Below are 6,000 nucleotides of genomic sequence, written 5' to 3'. Positions count from 1 at the left end.
CCTTGCAACACGTACAACACACTGGAGGAACTCAGCAGGTCGGGCAGCATCTGTGGAAACAAGCAGTCAACGTTTTGGGCCATTGATTCCATTATCTAAATCACCGACAAACAATGTGAAAAGTAGTAGTCACAATACTGACCCCTGAGGAACACCACTAGTCACTGGCAGCCAATCAGAAAAGGCCCCTGTCATTCCCACATGCTGCCTTCTGCCTGTCAGCCATTCCTCTTTCCATGTCAGCATCTTTCCTGTAACACCATAGGAGTTTATCTGGTTAAGCAGCCTCGTGTGTGGCACCTTATCAAATGCCTCTGGAAAATCCAAATGCAAATTTCCATTCCTCTGGGACCATGCCAGAATCAAGAGATTCTTGAAAGATCCTTTTTTTTTTGACCCTTTTTTTTATTACAAAATCTTTTATTACAAATTTTGGTGCTATACAATATATACAAAACAGTGGCAAACACAATTACTGCACTACAAATAGACAATAGACATTACACCAGAATGTTGCCATCCCTATCCACGATGGCATTCACACCCTGCGGAGCCCAACGGTCTCGAAACTCCTCCAAGGCCGCTGTGGACTGCGCGCGTTCCTTGACCAACGCATCCGTTATCTCTTCAGCAACCTCTCTCAGGACTCTGGGGTGTAGTCTATCTGGTCCAGATGACTTACCGACCTTAAGAACTTTCAGTTTGCTGAGCTCTTTTCCCTTTGTATTACCAATAGCACTCACACCTGCTCCCTGACACGACCTCAGGCACACTGCTAGTGTCTTCCACAGTGAAGACAGATGCAAAGTACCCATTAAGTTCATCTGCCATTTCTTTGCTCCCAATACTACCTCACCAGCATCATTTTCCAAGTAGCCCTTCATTTTTCTGTAAATGCAGTGCAAGATTGAGTGTGCGAGGGGCAAGTGGTGATGACACAAGATAATCTGTCAGCAGGGCTGCCGAAGCCAGGACACAAACTGTTGGAGTGGGAGAGGTTGCTGCTCTGGACCTAATACAATGAAACTTCACAGGAGCTGAACTAAAACCGAGAGCGACAACAACACTAAGATGTGTACGGCTCACCAGACTCGGAACACGGTGACCTCTACCAACAATCCCAAGACAGAAATTCAGCCCCACCACAGCTGCTGTGCGATGTAAATTTGTTCTGAACACACTATGTACACAGCAGCAGTGACCTTCACCTTTGGATTCTATTTTTGTACTGAGTGTAATTCTGAACAAGCAGTGGCTGACGTTGTTTTTCAGGAAATGGCTGGTGATTGTCACACATCTCCTGTCCACAGGCACAACTCAGGGCCAGCTCCCTTTACCTGCACTCATCTGCCTCTTGCACAAACCCAGAATTTCCATTTCATGCAATACTGAACACTAGAGCACACTACATGCCCTTTGGCCCATGATGCTGTGCCAACCTTTAAACCTACTCTGAAATTAACCTAACCCTTCCCTCTGTCATAGCCCTCCATTCTGTCATCAATATGCACCTCCAGAATCTCTTAAATTTCCAAAATGTATCGACCTCTCCCCCATCCTGACAGCATGTTCTACGCACCCACCACACTCAGTGTAAAATACCGAGCTTTGACCTGCCCCTATATTTTCCACCAATGACTTTACAATCATGCCACCTTGGCCACCAACTTAACCAGTGCCTCTTTTCTTGTGTACCTCTATCAAATCACCTCTCATCCTCCTTCGTCCATGAAAAAAACCCCAGGTCACTCAAACCGGACATCCTTTCTAATCCAGGCAGAATCCTGGTAAGTCTCCTCTGCACCCTCTTTCAGGCTTCCATATCCTTCCTAGTTCCCACCACAAGCCCCTCTCCTGGCCTGGACTGCTTGTAGGACTTCAGCACAACACTGAACCGTCCCTCCGGGTCCACACGACAGAGTTCACCTCAACACTGAACCGTCACACCAGGTCCACACGGCAGAGTTCACCTCAACACTGAACCGTCACTCCGGGTCCACACGGCAGAGTTCACCTCAACACTGAACCGTCACTCCGGGTCCACACGGCAGAGTTCACCTCAACACTGAACCGTCACTCCGGGTCCACACGACAGAGTTCACCTCAACACTGAACCGTCACTCCGGGTCCACACAGCAGAGTTCACCTCAACACTGAACCGTCACTCCGGGTCCACACGGCAGAGTTCACCTCAACACTGAACCATCACTCCGGGCCCACACGGCAGAGTTCACCTCAACACTGAACCGTCACTCCGGGTCCACACGGCAGAGTTCACCTCAACACTGAACCGTCACTCCGGGTCCACACGGCAGAGTTCACCTCAACACTGAACCGTCACTCCGGGTCCACACGGCAGAGTTCACCTCAACACTGAACTGATTCCACAACCTATCGAATCACTTTCATGGAGTCTTCAGTTTACATACTCAATCTCATGCATTTCATTATTATTAACTTTTTTTTATTTACACAGTTTGTCTTCTCCTGCATAGTGGTTGTTTACGAGTCCATGTGTAGTTTTTGATTGATCCTGTTGTATTTCTGTGTTCTACAGTGAATGCCTGCTAGAAAATGAAACTCAAGATGGTCCTTGGATTACAAATTAACTTTGACCCTTGAACACCGGTATCTCCCCTGAATTAGGGAAACACACATTGAAACATAAATTTAGAGCACATCACAGACCCTTCGGCTCACAACGTTGTTCCGACCATGTCACCCACTCTAGAAACCACCTTGAATTTCCCTACTGCATAGCCCTCTATTTTCCTCAGCTCCATGTACCTATCCAGGAGTCTCTTAAAAGACCCTATTGTATCCGCCTCCACCACCATTGCTAGCAATGCATTCCACACACTCACCACCCTCTGTGTGGCAAAAACAAACCTCTGACATCCCTCGTACCTACTTCCAAACACCTTAAAACTATGCTCCTTCGTGTTAGCCATTTCAGCCCTGGGGAAAAGCCTCTGACTATCCACACAATCAATGCCTTTCATCATCTTATATGCCTCAATGAGGTCACCTCTTATCCTCCGTCGCTCCAAGGAGTAAAGTCCAATTACACTCAACCTATTCTCATAAGGCATGCTCCCTAATCTAGGCAACATCCTTGTAAATCTCAGCACCCTTTCTAATAGTTTCCACATCCTTCTTGTAGTGAAGGGACCAGAACTGAGCACAGTACTCCAAGTGGGGTCTGACCAGGATCCTATATAGCTTAACATTACCTCTCGGCTCCTAAATTCAATTCCACGATTGATGAAGGCCAATACACCGTATGCCTTCTTAACCACAGAGTCAACCTGCGCAGCTGCTTTGAGCGTCCTATGGACTTGGACCCCAAGATCCCTCTGATCCTCCACACTGCCAAGAGTCTTACCATTAATACTATATTCTGCCATCATATTTGACCTACTAAAATGAACCACCTCACACTTAACATTTTCACGCAGAGTGTAGTGAGGGCATGGAATGGGCTGCTGGCGATGGTGGTGGAGGCGGATACGATAGGATCATTCAAGAGACTTCTGGACAGGTACATGGAGCTCAAAAATAGAGGGCTATGGCTAACTCTAGGTAATTTCTAAGGTATGGACACATTCAGCACAACTTTATGGGCCAAAGGTCCTGTATTGTGCTATAGGTTTTCTATGTTTCTATTATTCTGGTTGAACTCCATCTGCCACTATTCAGCCCAGTTTTGCATCCTATCAATGTCCCACTGTAACCTCTGACAGCCCTCCACACTATCCACAGTACCCCAACCCATCAGCAAATTTGATGAGGGCCAATACAGTCTTCAACACTATCCACAACACCTCCAATCTTTGTGTCATCAGCAAACTTACTAACCCATCCCTCCACTTCCTTATCCTGGTCATTTATAAAAACCCCGAAAAGGAGTCCCAGAACAGATCCCTGAGGCACTCCACTGGTGACTGACCTCCATGCAGAATATTACCCGTCTACAACTACACTTTGCCTTCTGTGGGCAAGCCAGTTCTGGATCCACAAAGCAAGGTCCCCTTGGATCACATGCCTCCTTTCTTTCTGAAGGAGCCTTGCATGGGTACCTTATCAAATGCCTTGCTGAAATCCATACACACTACATCTACTGTTCTTCCTTCGTCAATGTGTTTAGTCACATTCTCAAAAAATTTAATTGGTCTTATAAGGCACGACCTGCCTTTGAAAAAGTCATGCTAACTATTCCTGATCATATTATACCTCTCCAAATGTTCATAAATCCTGCCTCTCAGGATCTTCTCCATCAGCTTACCAACCACTGAGGTAAGACTCATTGGTCTATAATAGGGTAGCAAGAAAGGAGCTTAAGAAGGGGCTGAAAAGAGCAAGAAGGGGTCATGAGAAGGCCTTGGCAAGTAGGGTAAAGGAAAACCCCAAGGCATTCTTCAATTACGTGAAGTACAAAAGGATGACAGGAGTGAAGATAGGACTGATTAGAGACAAAAGTGGGAAGATGTGCCTGAAGGCTGTGGAAGTGAGCGAGGTCCTCAATGAATACTTCTCTTCACTAATCACCAATGAGAGGGAACTTGATGACGGTGAGGACAATACGAGTGAGGTTGATGTTCTGGAGCATGTTGATATTAAGGGAGAGGAGGCTTTGGAGTTGTTAAAATACATTAGGACGGATAAGTCCCCAGGGCCTGACAGAATATTCTCCAGGCTGCTCCACAAGGCAATGGAAGAGATTTCTGAGCCTCTGGCTAGGATCTTTATGTCCTCGTTGTCCACGGGAATGGTATCAGAGGATTGGAGGGAGGCGAATGTTGTCCCCTTGTTCAAAAAAGGAAGTAGGGATAGGCCGGGTAATTATAGACCAGTGAGTCTTACGTCTGTGGTGGGAAAGCTGTTGGAAAAGATTCTTAGAAATAGGATCTATGGGCATTTAGAGAATCATGGTCTGATCAGGGACAGTCAACATGACTTTGTGAAGGGCAGATCATGTCTAACAAGCCTGATAGAGTTCTTTGGGGAGGTGACCAGGCGTATAGACAAGAGTAGTGCAGTGGATGTGATCTACATGGATTTTAGTAAGGCATTTGACAAGGTTCCACACGGTAGGCTTCTTCAGAAAGTCAGAAGGCATGGGATCCAGGGAAATTTGGCCAGGTGGATTCAGAATTAGCTTGCCTGCAGAAGGCAGAGGGTCGTGGTGGAGGGAGTACATTCAGACTGGAGGGTTGTGACTAGTGGTGTCCCACAAGGATCTGTTCTGGGACCTCTACTTTTCGTGATTTTTATTAATGACCTGGATGTAAGGGTAGAAGGGTGGGTTGGCAAGTTTGCAGACGACACAAAGGTTGGTGGAGTTGTAGATAGTGTAGAGGATTGTCGAAGATTGCAGAGAGACATTGATAGGATGCAGTAGTGGGATGAGAAGTGGCAGATGGAGTTCAACCCGGAGAAGTGTGAGGTGGTACACTTTGGAAGGACAAACTCCAAGGCAGAGTACAAAGTAAATGGCAGGATACTTGGGAGTGTGGAGGTGCAGGGGGATCTTGGGGTACATGTCCATGGATCCCTGAAAGTTGCCTCACAGGTAGATAGGGTAGTTAAGAAAGCCTATTGGGTGTTAGCTTTCATAAGTCGAGGGGTAGAGTTTAAGAGACATGATGTAATGATGCAGGTCTATAAAACTCCAGTTAGGCCACACTTGGAGTACTGTGTTTAGTTCTGGTCACCTCACTATAGGAAGGATGTGGAAGCATTGGAAAGGGTACAGAGGAGATTTACCAGGATGCTGCCTGGTTTGGAGAGTATGGATTATGATCAGAGATTAAGGGAGCTAGGGCTTTACTCTTTAGAGAGGAGGAGGATGAGAGGAGACATGATAGAGGTGTACAAAATATTAAGAGGAATAGACAGAGTGGACAGCCAGCACCTCTTCCCCAGGCCACCACTGCTCAGTACAAGAGGACATGGCTTTAAGGTAAGGAGAGAGAAGTTCAAGGGGGATATTAGAGGAAG

This window comes from Hypanus sabinus, chromosome 4, assembly GCF_030144855.1.
Source record: "Hypanus sabinus isolate sHypSab1 chromosome 4, sHypSab1.hap1, whole genome shotgun sequence".
Taxonomy (NCBI): domain Eukaryota; kingdom Metazoa; phylum Chordata; class Chondrichthyes; order Myliobatiformes; family Dasyatidae; genus Hypanus; species Hypanus sabinus.
The sequence above is the reverse complement of the archived record's forward strand: the minus strand, read 5'-3'. Positions refer to the sequence as shown.